Source organism: Perissodus microlepis, chromosome 16 (assembly GCF_051167445.1).
Source record: "Perissodus microlepis isolate ML-2025 ecotype Zambia chromosome 16, ASM5116744v1, whole genome shotgun sequence".
NCBI lineage: Eukaryota > Metazoa > Chordata > Actinopteri > Cichliformes > Cichlidae > Perissodus > Perissodus microlepis.
The window spans coordinates 31532366-31551936 of record NC_140476.1 but is presented as its reverse complement, the minus strand read 5'-3'; the positions used below and the strand labels follow the sequence as shown (position 1 = coordinate 31551936).

At 37.9% G+C, this 19571-nt stretch overlaps 1 long non-coding RNA gene across 3 annotated transcripts in view; it reads left to right on the top strand.

Moving 5' to 3' along the window:
• Window positions 1–2936: 2936 nt before the first annotated feature.
• LOC146371227 (uncharacterized) overlaps window positions 2937–19571 on the top strand; it is a 33392-nt gene continuing 16757 nt past the window's right edge. For 2 of the 3 annotated variants that reach the window (XR_014797211.1, XR_014797210.1), the window contains exons 1-2: window positions 2938–3462; window positions 5036–19571. The exon at window positions 5036–19571 is cut by the window's right edge. This is a non-coding gene — a long non-coding RNA (uncharacterized LOC146371227). Of the gene's footprint in view, window positions 3463–5035 lie in introns of all 3 variants that reach the window. The other variant, XR_014797209.1, reaches the window with a different exon arrangement.

The following is a 19571-nucleotide window of genomic DNA, read 5'->3' as shown; positions in this document are numbered from 1 at the left end:
AGGCCCTGGTGAAATGTAGATGGCCTCAGCCAGCAACATACGCCCTGGTGAAATTTAGCTGGCCTCAGCCAGTAGCACAGGCCCTGGTGTAATGTGGATGGTATCAGCAGGCAAAGCAGGCTCTGGTGAAATGTAGATGGCCTCAGAAGGCATGACAAGCCCTGGTGAATTGTAGTTCGCCTCAGCCAGTCGCACAGGCCCTGTTATAATGTGGATGGCCTCATCTAGCAATACAATCATGTGCATGATATCGGTAGAAGACTCAGACACACATATTTATGGCTTTATCTTATAGAATTCAATATCCCCGTGCTGGGCAAACAGGTTTTGCAGCTGAGGCTTCAAACTTTCCTTTTTGCTAAAGCACATAGTTAGGGCTGGACCAGGTGACTCTGAATTCTCCCTTAGTTATACTGCAATAGGCGTAGGCTGGTGGCGGATTCCCATGATACACTGAGTATTTCTTCTTCAGTCACCTTTCTAACTCACTATGTGTTTATACACCTCTCTGCATTGAATCATTACTTATCATCAATCTCTGGCTCTCCTGCACAGCTTATCTTTTGTCCTGTCTTCCTCTGCTCATCCCAACAGGTTGTGGCAGATGGCTGTCCCTTCCTCAGCCTGGTGCTACTGGAGGATTCTTTCTTTTAAAATGGAGTTTTTCCTTCCCACTGTTGCCAAAGCGCATGCTCATTAGAAATCATATGATTATTGGGTTTTTTCTGTATTTTTCTCTCATCCACATCAAAAGGAGCAGGTTAAAGTGGTTCTGGCATCTGACAAGGATTCCTCCTGGGCGTCTCCCAGGTGAGGTGTACTGGCCGAGCTCCCACCAGGAGGAGGCCCTGAATCAGACCCAAGACATGATGGAGTTCCCCTAGATAAGCTGGAGGAGGTGGATGTGGAAAAGGAGGTCTGGAGTTCTCTGCTTAGGCTGCTGCCCCCACAACCCGGCCACAGATAAGTGAAATAAGTAGATCAAATATAACTTGGTGTTCTAAAGAATATTGTTGTTTCCTTGCAGGACACCAGGAGAGATGAGCCCTCCATCACAGATGGTGTGGTCACCTGCAGGTTCAAGGTCATTGCATCTCAAGCCCACATCTACTGCCACTGTACTTAAGGGAAGTTGGGACAATGTTAAAGACTTTCTTCAGACAACTGCATTTGGATGAGCTAAATTCATGACAGCCACTCAAGCAGTAATGCCTCGACTGACAAACAAACATACCAAGCTTCTGTGTTGTTTGGGCCAGAGACTGCACTTGTGGATGAACAATAAAAACATTTTATATTTATTATATTAGTAATGTAACTTGCAATAAAGAGTTATGGGAAGCTTAAACTTAGTTTCAGAATAATTAAATCTGAGACTTTGTTTTATTGAAAAGTTATTAAAGTTTTAAAGTGTGTGACAAATAAAATAATAAATTATTAAGTAACACCAGCTACAATATTGGAAATATGTGTGTTGTTCAGCAGAACAGTGTCCAGTATGTTGGCTGAAATGCTTTAAATTTGAAAATAAAAGTTGGGCTGATTTTAACGCATTACAAGGAGTGTTTTAATTATTATTTTTTAAATAAGCAGTGTTTATATTACGTGTTGAATTAGAAATAAGTTCAAGGATAATAAAAGGTAATGAGATTTAATTGCATTCAACTTATGTGCAGCAAAACTAAAAATAAGTTACGGAAGTGTTCAAATAATATGTGTGCTTTTAAAAATGCTCGTCTATTTAAAGACTACACAATCTGTGTTAATTATAATTATACCACAACCCCTTGCCTGTTGTGTTAAATATACATAAACAGTATGCGTTATCAGATGAAAGTACAAAACTCTCAAGAACCCACCTCCTAAATTTCAGGTGCCATTTTTAAAACATGCCATGACACAGCTGCTATAATCATACAGTGAGGTCAAATGTCAATTATCGGTATAGGTTCTTGCTATATATGTTATAACATAAACACAGCACAGTTGTAAGAATAATAGTTTCTAGGTTCTAAGGCTTTTTGTCAGTTTAATAGTGAGCTTTACGAGACTCATTTTCGTGCCAAAGGCTCGCACAGGCCTAAGTTCCCTTATGACAACTAGAGCTGGAAACAAGACCTCAAGCCAGTGTTGCCAACTCCTCAGTAAGGAAAATCACTATTGGCTGTCCTAAAAGTCGCTAGAAGTCGCCAAATGACGTCATCGCCTAATTTGCATAATTGGTCATGCTAATGTTATTGTAACCTACGCTGTGGGAGAGAGAAATAACATCGTGGAAGAGACATAAAGTGAGTAAAAAACGTCCTAAATGCAGTTAGAATTTATTTAGAACTACAAATTAAATTTTTTTTAGCAATTATTGTTTTTTAATGTCACAATTCCAACCCTGCTCCTTTATCCAGGCCTGGACCGGCAAAAGTGACCCGAAATTGGCACTCTGGTGGAGTTACTGTGTGTGAGAGTGTGTGTTTATAAGTAGTTTTAAACCTTGTGATCCACAAAACAGCATAACAGTAAAGGAAGAACTGACTGCGTTACAGTCAGTGCGGGAGCAGCGGCTTCGCTCATGCGCGATTCATTTGCCGTTTGGACGCACAGGTGTGAACGTCTCCTGCCCTGATAGCAGCTGGGGGAGGACTATCCTCCGCCCGTGAGCGCTTTGGCACGGGTGAGGTGCCCAAGGCTTGTTGCTTGTTGAGAGTAAGAGCGATACGCGTTTTCACGTCAAAAAGTCGTCATAAATAAGTCTCCAATAATACCAGAAAAAGTCGCCAGATTTGTCGCTAGTCGCTTTTTAGAAAAAAAGTCGCTAAGTTGGCAACACTGCCTCAAGCAATCCTAAGGCTAATTAGCACGGCTAGCATTTTAAAAAACATTTGTTAAATGTTGTCATTGCTAGCATATACCTGTATTACAGCATGGTAAGTAGCGAGAACGCTAAGTTTTTGTTACCTTTGAAAAGAAGAATGTGAAGCTGTAATATTAGCATGAGCTATGCTAATGTTATTCACTCAAAACAAACATCTCAGGTACTGACTTACTGCTTTCTAATATCTGTGTTTATTTCTGGATATACCTACATGGTTATTAGACATCCCACATAAAGGGTGACAAAGGCAGTAACTATAAATGACCATAACTTTACTGTAAATTACACTGATGGGCTCAGTTCATATAGTTCTATCACGTGCACATGCATGTTAGCAACCGTAACCACGCAGGCTGTTGGTATATGAATGCTGCACAAGGTTCCAGCCGTTCCTTTACACTTGCTCTTGGACTTGTCTTGACCTGCTCCAAGCTCAGCTTGTGGAAAGATAACGTTTGGAGAATATTTCTACAGAAAGCGGATTTTACTACAAAGCGACAACAACTACTGCATCTTTGGATCTTTTGTACTTGTGTTTCATCATAACAGCAAAGCTTGAAGATCGTGGACCCCGACTCGTCGACAGACACCTGGTACATTTCAAAATTTCTTCAATTATTTCAAGAGTCACTAGATGACTATAATAATTTTACAGGTTCCAGTGTGAATATCACGTTTTAATGTGATCAAAATAAGTGTGTTCCAAGACTTTTCCTGGCAAATTGCTTTTATGCTTTAAATTTTCCAGGAGAGGTGTAGAATTTATTACGACTGGTGTATGAATGTGAAAAAAGGTTTTACTTTGATTTGAAGCCCTCAAATTTGACACTTTTTTTCCAATGAAATGGTTAAAATTAGCTTAAAATTCGTAAAATGCCCCCCTCCCCCAAATATACATATGTATATGTGTATATCGGTTTCTATGGTAACAGCATCTCCTCACAATGGTAGAACATATAGGAGTAAACACACCAGATCCCCTGTAGGTCCTGACATCATTTTCTTCTCTGGATCAAAGGCTTCATTTAAATAAACTATAACTTTTTCCCAGCTACATATGTGATGATAAAAAAAAAAAAAAAAAGAAATAATATAAAAAAGAATATTGAAAACATCAATCATAGTCAAAAATAATCATGAAGTCAAACTGTTACAAAAATGTGTTTTATTTTTAAAATTGTGCGTGGAGTTCTACTGCCTTTTTTGTATTAGCAATATTTAGGACATGGAATTGGTACATGGGGAGATTAAATGTTGCTTTATATTTTACATCGTTAATGAAAGAATAAAAAAAAGTACGGGAATGAGCTGCGAAGTTATTTATGAATTTACTGTAGTATGCTATTCATGTCCAGTTCTTTACACATCATGTGAAGAGAAAATTGTTAGAAGGCAAAGATACTTAGACTCAGATATCTATTTACATGTACATATACATGGGCGATCCCCCGTCACGGTCCGATCTGCTCTGCACCAACTGTGTGCAGAACAGATGTGACCCAGAGGAAAACTGCCCAGGGCTCTTAGCACACTCTTTATTTATACTTCAAGCAAGTTTCCACAGCAGTAGGAGTGGCATGTATGGAACTGCCTTAAAAGGAGAGACCTTTAGCTTGTCTGTTGAAACAGGAGATAGCTTGGTATGTATAGATCTCAAAACATGTCCATAAAAGGAGAGAGAGAGAGAGAGACCGTTAACTTATCTGTTAACACAGGAGGTAGTATCGTATGTCACCGCATTCCTCTACACATCTGGTTCCACTTTCCTTTCCTGTGGTGGTTCTAATTCACAAGCTCTCCTTATTTTAAATGAAGCTACAACTAAACAATAATCACAAAATTAAAAATCTTTCATCACATCAGTACCTATTATCCATTACCTACTCCAACGTAGTGTTTGCATAAAGGTTTAAAAAGAACAAATAAACAAAATGAATGTGTACAAAATACAATACTGTTACCTTAAAAGTGTAGTGTGCACAGAGTGAGCTGCCTTGGCAGAGATTTGGATGCTTCACTTAATGATTGTGGACATAGTTGAAATCTTGTTTTCTTCTCACAAGAACAAGTAAAGTGTCATTCAGTCTGATATGAATGTAGCCTGTAGCTTTAGCACTGGGTGTTTACTACATTCCTACTGTTATTTTAAACTTTATTTCCTTACAGGCTGTCTTGACTACATTGTTGAACGTCCCAAGAACGAGACCTTTCTGAAGTCATCAGGATCCTTGATGACAGTCTCCTGAGCGCCATCTCTTCTGATGAAGCGTGGGACACTGATACCGAGCGTGTCAGTAAAGGTGAGTACATCGCCCTCTCATCCTCCCCCTCTTCTCATGAAGAACTGGATGCTGATGCGTGTCAGTGACGTGGAAGGTGAGTGCCCCCTCCCCACCTCGCTTTCTCACAATGAGGTCTGCTTATTGTAAATATCTTGTACTTGTTTTTACACCTTTTCATGTCAAAGTTGGCCTCTGTGCTTTTTCAGTGGTGGAAAGACTCTTTCTTGCACTGAGGTCTGCTTATTGTAAATATCTTGTACTTGTTTGAACACCTTTTCATGTCAAAGTTGGCCTCTGTGCTTTTTCAGTGTTGGAAAGACTCTTTCTTGCACTGAGGTCTGCTTATTGTAAATATCTTGTACTTGTTTGAACACCTTTTCATGTCAAAGTTGGCCTCTGTGCTTTTTCAGTGGTGGAAAGACTCTTTCTTGCACTGAGGTCTGCTTATTTTAAATATCTTGTACTTGTTTGAACACCTTTTAATGTCAAAGTTGGCCTCTGTGCTTTTTCAGTGTTGGAAAGACTCTTTCTTGCACTGAGGTCTGCTTATTGTAAATATCTTGTACTTGTTTTTACACCTTTTAATGTCAAAGTTGGCCTCTGTGCTTTTTCAGTGTTGGAAAGTCTCTTTCTTGCACTGAGGTCTGCTTATTGTAAATATCTTGTACTTGTTTGAACACCTTTTCATGTCAAAGTTGGCCTCTGTGCTTTTTCAGTGGTGGAAAGACACTTTCTTGCACTGAGGTCTGCTTATTGTAAATATCTTGTACTTGTTTGAACACCTTTTCATGTCAAAGTTGGCCTCTGTGCTTTTTCAGTGTTGGAAAGACTCTTTCTTGCACTGAGGTCTGCTTATTGTAAATATCTTGTACTTGTTTGAACACCTTTTAATGTCAAAGTTGGCCTCTGTGCTTTTTCAGTGTTGGAAAGTCTCTTTCTTGCACTGAGGTCTGCTTATTGTAAATATCTTGTACTTGTTTGAACACCTTTTCATGTCAAAGTTGGCCTCTGTGCTTTTTCAGTGGTGGAAAGACACTTTCTTGCACTGAGGTCTGCTTATTGTAAATATCTTGTACTTGTTTGAACACCTTTTCATGTCAAAGTTGGCCTCTGTGCTTTTTCAGTGTTGGAAAGACTCTTTCTTGCACTGAGGTCTGCTTATTGTAAATATCTTTTACGTGTTTTTACACCTTTTAATGTCAAAGTTGGCCTCTGTACTTTTTCAGTGTTGGAAAGTCTCTTTCTTGCACTGAGGTCTGCTTATTGTAAATATCTTGTACTTGTTTGAACACCTTTTCATGTCAAAGTTGGCCTCTGTGCTTTTTCAGTGTTGGAAAGACTCTTTCTTGCACTGAGGTCTGCTTATTGTAAATATCTTTTACGTGTTTTTACACCTTTTAATGTCAAAGTTGGCCTCTGTGCTTTTTCAGTGTTGGAAAGTCTCTTTCTTGCACTGAGGTCTGCTTATTGTAAATATCTTGTACTTGTTTGAACACCTTTTCATGTCAAAGTTGGCCTCTGTGCTTTTTCAGTGTTGGAAAGACTCTTTCTTGCACTGAGGTCTGCTTATTGTAAATATCTTGTACTTGTTTTTACACCTTTTCATGTCAAAGTTGGCCTCTGTGCTTTTTCAGTGTTGGAAAGACTCTTTCTTGCAATGAGGTCTGCTTATTGTAAATATCTTTTACGTGTTTGAACACCTTTTAATGTCAAAGTTGGCCTCTGTGCTTTTTCAGTGGTGGAAAGTCTCTTTCTTGCACTGAGGTCTGCTTATTGTAAATATCTTGTACTTTTTTTAGTGTCGAAGTTGGCCTCTGTGCTTTTTCAGTGTTGGAAAGTCTCTTTCTTGCACTGAGGTCTGCTTATTGTAAATATCTTGTACTTTTTTTAGTGTCGAAGTTGGCCTCTGTGCTTTTTCAGTGTTGGAAAGTCTCTTTCTTGCACTGAGGTCTGCTTATTTTAAATATCTTGTACGTGTTTTTACACCTTTTAATGTCAAAGTTGGCCTCTGTGCTTTTTCAGTGTTGGAAAGTCTCTTTCTTGCACTGAGGTCTGCTTATTGTAAATATCTTGTACTTGTTTGAACACCTTTTCATGTCAAAGTTGGCCTCTGTGCTTTTTCAGTGTTGGAAAGACTCTTTCTTGCACTGAGGTCTGCTTATTGTAAATATCTTGTACTTGTTTGAACACCTTTTCATGTCAAAGTTGGCCTCTGTGCTTTTTCAGTGTTGGAAAGACTCTTTCTTGCAATGAGGTCTGCTTATTGTAAATATCTTTTACGTGTTTGAACACCTTTTAATGTCAAAGTTGGCCTCTGTGCTTTTTCAGTGTTGGAAAGTCTCTTTCTTGCACTGAGGTCTGCTTATTGTAAATATCTTGTACTTGTTTGAACACCTTTTCATGTCAAAGTTGGCCTCTGTGCTTTTTCAGTGTTGGAAAGACTCTTTCTTGCAATGAGGTCTCCTTATTGTAAATATCTTTTACGTGTTTGAACACCTTTTAATGTCATAGTTGGCCTCTGTGCTTTTTCAGTGGTGGAAAGTCTCTTTCTTGCACTGAGGTCTGCTTATTGTAAATATCTTGTACTTGTTTTTACACCTTTTCATGTCAAAGTTGGCCTCTGTGCTTTTTCAGTGTTGGAAAGACTCTTTCTTGCACTGAGGTCTGCTTATTGTAAATATCTTGTACTTGTTTTTACACCTTTTCATGTCAAAGTTGGCCTCTGTGCTTTTTCAGTGTTGTAAAGACACTTTCTTGCACTGAGGTCTGCTTATTGTAAATATCTTTTACGTGTTTGAACACCTTTTAATGTCAAAGTTGGCTTCTGTGCTTTTTCAGTGTTGGAAAGTCTCTTTCTTGCACTGAGGTCTGCTTATTGTAAATATCTTGTACTTGTTTGAACACCTTTTCATGTCAAAGTTGGCCTCTGTGCTTTTTCAGTGTTGGAAAGACTCTTTCTTGCAATGAGGTCTCCTTATTGTAAATATCTTTTACGTGTTTGAACACCTTTTAATGTCATAGTTGGCCTCTGTGCTTTTTCAGTGTTGGAAAGTCTCTTTCTTGCACTGAGGTCTGCTTATTGTAAATATCTTGTACTTGTTTTTACACCTTTTCATGTCAAAGTTGGCCTCTGTGCTTTTTCAGTGTTGGAAAGACTCTTTCTTGCACTGAGGTCTGCTTATTGTAAATATCTTGTACTTGTTTTTACACCTTTTCATGTCAAAGTTGGCCTCTGTGCTTTTTCAGTGTTGTAAAGACACTTTCTTGCACTGAGGTCTGCTTATTGTAAATATCTTGTACTTGTTTTTACACCTTTTCATGTCAAAGTTGGCCTCTGTGCTTTTTCAGTGTTGGAAAGTCTCTTTCTTGCACTGAGGTCTGCTTATTGTAAATATCTTGTACTTGTTTTTACACCTTTTCATGTCAAAGTTGGCCTCTGTGCTTTTTCAGTGTTGGAAAGTCTCTTTCTTGCACTGAGGTCTGCTTATTGTAAATATCTTGTACTTGTTTTTACACCTTTTCATGTCAAAGTTGGCCTCTGTGCTTTTTCAGTGTTGGAAAGTCTCTTTCTTGCACTGAGGTCTGCTTATTGTAAATATCTTGTACTTGTTTTTACACCTTTTCATGTCAAAGTTGGCCTCTGTGCTTTTTCAGTGTTGTAAAGACACTTTCTTGCACTGAGGTCTGCTTATTGTAAATATCTTGTACTTGTTTTAATGTCAAAGTTGGCCTCTGTGCTTTTTCAGTGTTGGAAAGTCTCTTTCTTGCACTGAGGTCTGCTTATTGTAAATATCTTGTACTTGTTTTCACACCTTTTAATGTCAAAGTTGGCCTCTGTGCTTTTTCAGTGGTGGAAAGACTCTTTCTTGCACTGAGGTCTGCTTATTGTAAATATCTTGTACTTGTTTTCACACCTTTTAATGTCAAAGTTGGCCTCTGTGCTTTTTCAGTGGTGGAACGACTCTTTCTTGCACTGAGGTCTGCTTATTGTAAATATCTTGTACTTGTTTTTACACCTTTTAATGTCAAAGTTGGCCTCTGTGCTTTTTCAGTGTTGGAAAGTCTCTTTCTTGCACTGAGGTCTGCTTATTGTAAATATCTTGTACTTGTTTTTACACCTTTTAATGTCAAAGTTGGCCTCTGTGCTTTTTCAGTGGTGGAAAGACTCTTTCTTGCACTGAGGTCTGCTTATTGTAAATATCTTGTACTTGTTTTTACACCTTTTAATGTCAAAGTTGGCCTCTGTGCTTTTTCAGTGGTGGAACGACTCTTTCTTGCACTGAGGTCTGCTTATTGTAAATATCTTGTACTTGTTTTCACACCTTTTAATGTCAAAGTTGGCCTTTGTGCTTTTTCAGTGTTGTAAAGACTCTTTCTTGCACTGAGGTCTGCTTATTGTAAATATCTTGTACTTGTTTTTACACCTTTTAATGTCAAAGTTGGCCTCTGTGCTTTTTCAGTGGTGGAACGACTCTTTCTTGCACTGAGGTCTGCTTATTGTAAATATCTTGTACTTGTTTTTACACCTTTTAATGTCAAAGTTGGCCTCTGTGCTTTTTCAGTGGTGGAACGACTCTTTCTTGCACTGAGGTCTGCTTATTGTAAATATCTTGTACTTGTTTTTACACCTTTTAATGTCAAAGTTGGCCTCTGTGCTTTTTCAGTGGTGGAACGACTCTTTCTTGCACTGAGGTCTGCTTATTGTAAATATCTTGTACTTGTTTTCACACCTTTTAATGTCAAAGTTGGCCTTTGTGCTTTTTCAGTGTTGTAAAGACTCTTTCTTGCACTGAGGTCTGCTTATTGTAAATATCTTGTACTTGTTTTTACACCTTTTAATGTCAAAGTTGGCCTCTTTGCTTTTTCAGTGGTGGAACGACTCTTTCTTGCACTGAGGTCTGCTTATTGTAAATATCTTGTACTTGTTTTCACACCTTTTAATGTCAAAGTTGGCCTCTGTGCTTTTTCAGTGTTGGAACGACTCTTTCTTGCACTGAGGTCTGCTTATTGTAAATATCTTGTACTTGTTTTTACACCTTTTCATGTCAAAGTTGGCCTCTGTGCTTTTTCAGTGTTGTAAAGACACTTTCTTGCACTGAGGTCTGCTTATTGTAAATATCTTGTACTTGTTTTAATGTCAAAGTTGGCCTCTGTGCTTTTTCAGTGTTGTAAAGACTCTTTCTTGCACTGAGGTCTGCTTATTGTAAATATCTTGTACTTGTTTTCACACCTTTTAATGTCAAAGTTGGCCTCTGTGCTTTTTCAGTGGTGGAAAGACTCTTTCTTGCACTGAGGTCTGCTTATTGTAAATATCTTGTACTTGTTTTCACACCTTTTCATGTCAAAGTTGGCCTCTGTGCTTTTTCAGTGGTGGAAAGACTCTTTCTTGCACTGAGGTCTGCTTATTGTAAATATCTTGTACTTGTTTTCACACCTTTTAATGTCAAAGTTGGCCTCTGTGCTTTTTCAGTGGTGGAACGACTCTTTCTTGCACTGAGGTCTGCTTATTGTAAATATCTTGTACTTGTTTTTACACCTTTTAATGTCAAAGTTGGCCTCTGTGCTTTTTCAGTGTTGGAAAGTCTCTTTCTTGCACTGAGGTCTGCTTATTGTAAATATCTTGTACTTGTTTTTACACCTTTTAATGTCAAAGTTGGCCTCTGTGCTTTTTCAGTGGTGGAACGACTCTTTCTTGCACTGAGGTCTGCTTATTGTAAATATCTTGTACTTGTTTTCACACCTTTTAATGTCAAAGTTGGCCTCTGTGCTTTTTCAGTGGTGGAACGACTCTTTCTTGCACTGAGGTCTGCTTATTGTAAATATCTTGTACTTGTTTGAACACCTTTTAATGTCAAAGTTGGCCTCTGTGCTTTTTCAGTGTTGGAAAGTCTCTTTCTTGCACTGAGGTCTGCTTATTGTAAATATCTTGTACCTGTTTTAATGTCAAAGTTGGCCTCTGTGCTTTTTCAGTGGTGGAAAGTCTCTTTCTTGCACTGAGGTCTGCTTATTGTAAATATCTTGTACTTGTTTTTACACCTTTTCATGTCAAAGTTGGCCTCTGTGCTTTTTCAGTGGTGGAAAGACTCTTTCTTGCACTGAGGTCTGCTTATTGTAAATATCTTGTACTTGTTTTTACACCTTTTCATGTCAAAGTTGGCCTCTGTGCTTTTTCAGTGTTGGAAAGACACTTTCTTGCACTGAGGTCTGCTTATTGTAAATATCTTGTACCTGTTTTAATGTCAAAGTTGGCCTCTGTGCTTCTTCAGTGTTGGAAAGTCTCTTTCTTGCACTGATGTCTGCTTATTGTAAATATCTTGTACTTGTTTTCACACCTTTTAATGTCAAAGTTGGCCTCTGTGCTTCTTCAGTGGTGGAAAGACTCTTTCTTGCACTGAGGTCTGCTTATTGTAAATATCTTGTACTTGTTTTAATGTCAAAGTTGGCCTCTGTACTTTTTCAGTGGTGGAAAGACTCTTTCTTGCACTGAGGTCTGTTTATTGTAAATATCTTGTACTTGTTTTAATGTCAAAGTTGGCCTCTGTGCTTCTTCAGTGGTGGAAAGACTCTTTCTTGCACTGAGGTCTGTTTATTGTAAATATCTTGTACTTGTTTTAATGTCAAAGTTGGCCTCTGTGCTTCTTCAGTGTTGGAAAGAGTCTTTCTTGCACTGAGGTCTGCTTATTGTAAATATCTTGTACTTGTTTTCACACCTTTTCATGTCAAAGTTGGCCTCTGTACTTTTTCAGTGTTGGAAAGACTCTTTCTTGCACTGAGGTCTGTTTATTGTAAATATCTTGTACTTGTTTTCACACCTTTTCATGTCAAAGTTGGCCTCTGTGCTTTTTTAGTGTTGGAAAGACTCTTTCTTGCACTGAGGTCTGTTTATTGTAAATATCTTGTACTTGTTTTTACACCTTTTCATGTCAAAGTTGGCCTCTGTGCTTTTTCAGTGTTGGAAAGATTCTTTCTTGCACTGAGGTCTGTTTATTGTAAATATCTTGTACTTGTTTTCACACCTTTTCATGTCAAAGTTGGCCTCTGTGCTTTTTTAGTGTTGGAAAGACTCTTTCTTGCACTGAGGTCTGTTTATTGTAAATATCTTGTACTTGTTTTTACACCTTTTCATGTCAAAGTTGGCCTCTGTGCTTTTTCGGTGTTGGAAAGATTCTTTCTTGCACTGAGGTCTGCTTATTGTAAATATCTTGTACTTGTTTTAATGTCAAAGTTGGCCTCTGTGCTTCTTCAGTGTTGGAAAGACTCTTTCTTGCACTGATGTCTGCTTATTGTAAATATCTTGTACTTGTTTTAATGTCAAAGTTGGCCTCTGTGCTTCTTCAGTGTTGGAAAGACTCTTTCTTGCACTGATGTCTGCTTATTGTAAATATCTTGTACTTGTTTTAATGTCAAAGTTGGCCTCTGTGCTTTTTCAGTGTTGGAAAGACTCTTTCTTGCACTGAGGTCTGCTTATTGTAAATATCTTGTACTTGTTTTAATGTCAAAGTTGGCCTCTGTGCTTTTTCAGTGTTGTAAAGACTCTTTCTTGCACTGAGGTCTGCTTATTGTAAATATCTTGTACTTGTTTTAATGTCAAAGTTGGCCTCTGTGCTTTTTCAGTGTTGGAAAGACTCTTTCTTGCACTGAGGTCTGCTTATTGTAAATATCTTGTACTTGTTTTAATGTCAAAGTTGGCCTCTGTGCTTTTTCAGTGTTGTAAAGACTCTTTCTTGCACTGAGGTCTGCTTATTGTAAATATCTTGTACTTGTTTTAATGTCAAAGTTGGCCTCTGTGCTTTTTCAGTGTTGGAAAGACTCTTTCTTGCACTGAGGTCTGCTTATTGTAAATATCTTGTACTTGTTTTAATGTCAAAGTTGGCCTCTGTACTTTTTCAGTGGTGGAAAGACTCTTTCTTGCACTGAGGTCTGTTTATTGTTAATATCTTGTACTTGTTTTTACACCTTTTCATGTCAAAGTTGGCCTCTGTGCTTTTTTAGTGTTGGAAAGACTCTTTCTTGCACTGAGGTCTGTTTATTGTAAATATCTTGTACTTGTTTTTACACCTTTTCATGTCAAAGTTGGCCTCTGTGCTTTTTTAGTGTTGGAAAGACTCTTTCTTGCACTGAGGTCTGTTTATTGTAAATATCTTGTACTTGTTTTTACACCTTTTAATGTCAAAGTTGGCCTCTGTACTTTTTCAGTGGTGGAAAGACTCTTTCTTGCACTGAGGTCTGTTTATTGTAAATATCTTGTACTTGTTTTTACACCTTTTAATGTCAAAGTTGGCCTCTGTACTTTTTCAGTGGTGGAAAGACTTTTTCTTGCACTGAGGTCTGCTTATTGTAAATATCTTGTACTTGTTTTAATGTCAAAGTTGGCCTCTGTACTTTTTCAGTGGTGGAAAGACTCTTTCTTGCACTGAGGTCTGCTTATTGTAAATATCTTGTACTTGTTTTAATGTCAAAGTTGGCCTCTGTGCTTTTTCAGTGTTGGAAAGACTCTTTCTTGCACTGAGGTCTGCTTATTGTAAATATCTTGTACTTGTTTTAATGTCAAAGTTGGCCTCTGTACTTTTTCAGTGGTGGAAAGACTCTTTCTTGCACTGAGGTCTGTTTATTGTAAATATCTTGTACTTGTTTTTACACCTTTTCATGTCAAAGTTGGCCTCTGTGCTTTTTCAGTGGTGGAAAGACTCTTTCTTGCACTGAGGTCTGTTTATTGTAAATATCTTGTACTTGTTTTTACACCTTTTCATGTCAAAGTTGGCCTCTGTGCTTTTTCAGTGGTGGAAAGACTCTTTCTTGCACTGAGGTCTGTTTATTGTAAATATCTTGTACTTGTTTTTACACCTTTTAATGTCAAAGTTGGCCTCTGTACTTTTTCAGTGGTGGAAAGACTCTTTCTTGCACTGAGGTCTGCTTATTGTAAATATCTTGTACTTGTTTTAATGTCAAAGTTGGCCTCTGTACTTTTTCAGTGGTGGAAAGACTCTTTCTTGCACTGAGGTCTGCTTATTGTAAATATCTTGTACTTGTTTTTACACCTTTTCATGTCAAAGTTGGCCTCTGTGCTTTTTCAGTGGTGGAAAGACACTTTCTTGCACTGAGGTCTGCTTATTGTAAATATCTTGTACTTGTTTGAACACCTTTTAATGTCAAAGTTGGCCTCTGTACTTTTTCAGTGGTGGAAAGACTCTTTCTTGCACTGATGTCTGCTTATTGTAAATATCTTGTACTTGTTTTCACACCTTTTAATGTCAAAGTTGGCCTCTGTACTTTTTCAGTGGTGGAAAGACACTTTCTTGCACTGAGGTCTGCTTATTGTAAATATCTTGTACTTGTTTTCATGTCAAAGTTGGCCTCTGTACTTTTTCAGTGGTGGAAAGACACTTTCTTGCACTGAGGTCTGCTTATTGTAAATATCTTGTACTTGTTTTCATGTCAAAGTTGGCCTCTGTACTTTTTCAGTGGTGGAAAGACTCTTTCTTGCACTGAGGTCTGCTTATTGTAAATATCTTGTACTTGTTTTTACACCTTTTCATGTCAAAGTTGGCCTCTGTGCTTTTTCAGTGGTGGAAAGACTCTTTCTTGCACTGAGGTCTGCTTATTGTAAATATCTTGTACTTGTTTTTACACCTTTTCATGTCAAAGTTGGCCTCTGTACTTTTTCAGTGGTGGAAAGACTCTTTCTTGCACTGAGGTCTGTTTATTGTAAATATCTTGTACTTGTTTGAACACCTTTTAATGTCAAAGTTGGCCTCTGTACTTTTTCAGTGGTGGAAAGACTCTTTCTTGCACTGATGTCTGCTTATTGTAAATATCTTGTACTTGTTTTCACACCTTTTAATGTCAAAGTTGGCCTCTGTACTTTTTCAGTGGTGGAAAGACACTTTCTTGCACTGAGGTCTGCTTATTGTAAATATCTTGTACTTGTTTTCACACCTTTTCATGTCAAAGTTGGCCTCTGTGCTTTTTTAGTGGTGGAAAGACTCTTTCTTGCACTGAGGTCTGTTTATTGTAAATATCTTGTACTTGTTTTAATGTCAAAGTTGGCCTCTGTACTTTTTCAGTGGTGGAAAGACTCTTTCTTGCACTGAGGTCTGCTTATTGTAAATATCTTGTACTTGTTTTCATGTCAAAGTTGGCCTCTGTGCTTTTTCGGTGTTGGAAAGATTCTTTCTTGCACTGAGGTCTGCTTATTGTAAATATCTTGTACTTGTTTTCATGTCAAAGTTGGCCTCTGTGCTTTTTCGGTGTTGGAAAGATTCTTTCTTGCACTGAGGTCTGCTTATTGTAAATATCTTGTACTTGTTTTCACACCTTTTCATGTCAAAGTTGGCCTCTGTGCTTTTTTAGTGTTGGAAAGACTCTTTCTTGTACTGAGGTCTGCTTATTGTAAATATCTTGTACTTGTTTTTACACCTTTTAATGTCAAAGTTGGCCTCTGTGCTTTTTCGGTGTTGGAAAGATTCTTTCTTGCACTGAGGTCTGCTTATTGTACATATCTTGTACTTGTTTTTACACCTTTTCATGTCAAAGTTGGCCTCTGTGCTTTTTCGGTGTTGGAAAGACTCTTTCTTGCACTGAGGTCTGCTTATTGTAAATATCTTGTACTTGTTTTAATGTCAAAGTTGGCCTCTGTGCTTCTTCAGTGTTGGAAAGACTCTTTCTTGCACTGATGTCTGCTTATTGTAAATATCTTGTACTTGTTTTTACACCTTTTAATGTCAAAGTTGGCCTCTGTGCTTTTTCGGTGTTGGAAAGACTCTTTCTTGCACTGAGGTCTGCTTATTGTAAATATCTTGTACTTGTTTTTACACCTTTTAATGTCAAAGTTGGCCTCTGTGCTTTTTCGGTGTTGGAAAGACTCTTTCTTGCACTGAGGTCTGCTTATTGTAAATATCTTGTACTTGTTTTAATGTCAAAGTTGGCCTCTGTGCTTCTTCAGTGTTGGAAAGACTCTTTCTTGCACTGAGGTCTGCTTATTGTAAATATCTTGTACTTGTTTTCACACCTTTTCATGTCAAAGTTGGCCTTTGTGCTTTTTCAGTGGTGGAAAGATTCTTTCTTGCACTGAGGTCTGCTTATTGTAAATATCTTGTACTTGTTTTAATGTCAAAGTTGGCCTCTGTGCTTTTTCAGTGTTGGAAAGACTCTTTCTTGCACTGAGGTCTGCTTATTGTAAATATCTTGTACTTGTTTTCACACCTTTTCATGTCAAAGTTGGCCTTTGTGCTTTTTCAGTGGTGGAAAGATTCTTTCTTGCACTGAGGTCTGCTTATTGTAAATATCTTGTACTTGTTTTAATGTCAAAGTTGGCCTCTGTGCTTTTTCAGTGGTGGAAAGATTCTTTCTTGCACTGAGGTCTGCTTATTGTAAATATCTTGTACTTGTTTTAATGTCAAAGTTGGCCTCTGTGCTTTTTCAGTGTTGGAAAGACTCTTTCTTGCACTGAGGTCTGCTTATTGTAAATATCTTGTACTTGTTTTTACACCTTTTAATGTCAAAGTTGGCCTCTGTGCTTTTTCGGTGTTGGAAAGACTCTTTCTTGCACTGAGGTCTGCTTATTGTAAATATCTTGTACTTGTTTTAATGTCAAAGTTGGCCTCTGTGCTTCTTCAGTGTTGGAAGGACTCTTTCTTGCACTGATGTCTGCTTATTGTAAATATCTTGTACTTGTTTTCACACCTTTTAATGTCAAAGTTGGCCTCTGTACTTTTTCAGTGGTGGAAAGTCTCTTTCTTGCACTGAGGTCTGCTTATTGTAAATATCTTGTACTTGTTTTAATGTCAAAGTTGGCCTCTGTGCTTCTTCAGTGTTGGAAAGACTCTTTCTTGCACTGAGGTCTGCTTATTGTAAATATCTTGTACTTGTTTTAATGTCAAAGTTGGCCTCTGTGCTTCTTCAGTGTTGGAAAGACTCTTTCTTGCACTGAGGTCTGCTTATTGTAAATATCTTGTACTTGTTTTAATGTCAAAGTTGGCCTCTGTGCTTTTTCAGTGTTGGAAAGACTCTTTCTTGCACTGAGGTCTGCTTATTGTAAATATCTTGTACTTGTTTTTACACCTTTTAATGTCAAAGTTGGCCTCTGTGCTTTTTCGGTGTTGGAAAGACTCTTTCTTGCACTGAGGTCTGCTTATTGTAAATATCTTGTACTTGTTTTAATGTCAAAGTTGGCCTCTGTGCTTCTTCAGTGTTGGAAGGACTCTTTCTTGCACTGATGTCTGCTTATTGTAAATATCTTGTACTTGTTTTCACACCTTTTAATGTCAAAGTTGGCCTCTGTACTTTTTCAGTGGTGGAAAGTCTCTTTCTTGCACTGAGGTCTGCTTATTGTAAATATCTTGTACTTGTTTTCACACCTTTTAATGTCAAAGTTGGCCTCTGTGCTTTTTCGGTGTTGGAAAGACTCTTTCTTGCACTGAGGTCTGCTTATTGTAAATATCTTGTACTTGTTTTAATGTCAAAGTTGGCCTCTGTGCTTCTTCAGTGTTGGAAGGACTCTTTCTTGCACTGATGTCTGCTTATTGTAAATATCTTGTACTTGTTTTCACACCTTTTAATGTCAAAGTTGGCCTCTGTGCTTTTTCGGTGTTGGAAAGACTCTTTCTTGCACTGATGTCTGCTTATTGTAAATATCTTGTACTTGTTTTAATGTCAAAGTTGGCCTCTGTGCTTCTTCAGTGTTGGAAAGACTCTTTCTTGCACTGAGGTCTGCTTATTGTAAATATCTTGTACTTGTTTTAATGTCAAAGTTGGCCTCTGTGCTTCTTCAGTGTTGGAAAGACTCTTTCTTGCACTGAGGTCTGCTTATTGTAAATATCTTGTACTTGTTTTAATGTCAAAGTTGGCCTCTGTGCTTTTTCAGTGTTGGAAAGACTCTTTCTTGCACTGAGGTCTGCTTATTGTAAATATCTTGTACTTGTTTTAATGTCAAAGTTGGCCTCTGTGCTTCTTCAGTGTTGGAAAGACTCTTTCTTGCACTGAGGTCTGCTTATTGTAAATATCTTGTACTTGTTTTAATGTCAAAGTTGGCCTCTGTGCTTTTTCAGTGGTGGAAAGATTCTTTCTTGCACTGAGGTCTGCTTATTGTAAATATCTTGTACTTGTTTTAATGTCAAAGTTGGCCTCTGTGCTTCTTCAGTGTTGGAAAGACTCTTTCTTGCACTGATGTCTGCTTATTGTAAATATCTTGTACTTGTTTTCACACCTTTTCATGTCAAAGTTGGCCTCTGTGCTTTTTCAGTGGTGGAAAGACTCTTTCTTGCACTGAGGTCTGCTTATTGTAAATATCTTGTACTTGTTTTAATGTCAAAGTTGGCCTCTGTGCTTTTTCAGTGGTGGAAAGACTCTTTCTTGCACTGAGGTCTGCTTATTGTAAATATCTTGTACTTGTTTTAATGTCAAAGTTGGCCTCTGTGCTTCTTCAGTGTTGGAAAGACTCTTTCTTGCACTGATGTCTGCTTATTGTAAATATCTTGTACTTGTTTTCACACCTTTTCATGTCAAAGTTGGCCTCTGTGCTTTTTCGGTGTTGGAAAGATTCTTTCTTGCACTGAGGTCTGCTTATTGTAAATATCTTGTACTTGTTTTCACACCTTTTAATGTCAAAGTTGGCCTCTGTGCTTTTTCAGTGTTGGAAAGACTCTTTCTTGCACTGATGTCTGCTTATTGTAAATATCTTGTACTTGTTTTCACACCTTTTCATGTCAAAGTTGGCCTCTGTGCTTTTTCAGTGTTGGAAAGACTCTTTCTTGCACTGATGTCTGCTTATTGTAAATATCTTGTACTTGTTTTCACACCTTTTCATGTCAAAGTTGGCCTCTGTGCTTTTTCAGTGTTGGAAAGACTCTTTCTTGCACTGAGGTCTGTTTATTGTAAATATCTTGTACTTGTTTTCACACCTTTTAATGTCAAAGTTGGCCTCTGTGCTTTTTCGGTGTTGGAAAGACTCTTTCTTGCACTGATGTCTGCTTATTGTAAATATCTTGTACTTGTTTTCACACCTTTTAATGTCAAAGTTGGCCTCTGTGCTTTTTCAGTGTTGGAAAGACTCTTTCTTGCACTGAGGTCTGTTTATTGTAAATATCTTGTACTTGTTTTTACACCTTTTCATGTCAAAGTTGGCCTCTGTGCTTTTTCAGTGGTGGAAAGATTCTTTCTTGCACTGAGGTCTGCTTATTGTAAATATCTTGTACTTGTTTTCACACCTTTTCATGTCAAAGTTGGCCTCTGTGCTTTTTCGGTGTTGGAAAGACTCTTTCTTGCACTGAGGTCTGCTTATTGTAAATATCTTGTACTTGTTTTAATGTCAAAGTTGGCCTCTGTGCTTTTTCGGTGTTGGAAAGATTCTTTCTTGCACTGATGTCTGCTTATTGTAAATATCTTGTACTTGTTTTAATGTCAAAGTTGGCCTCTGTGCTTTT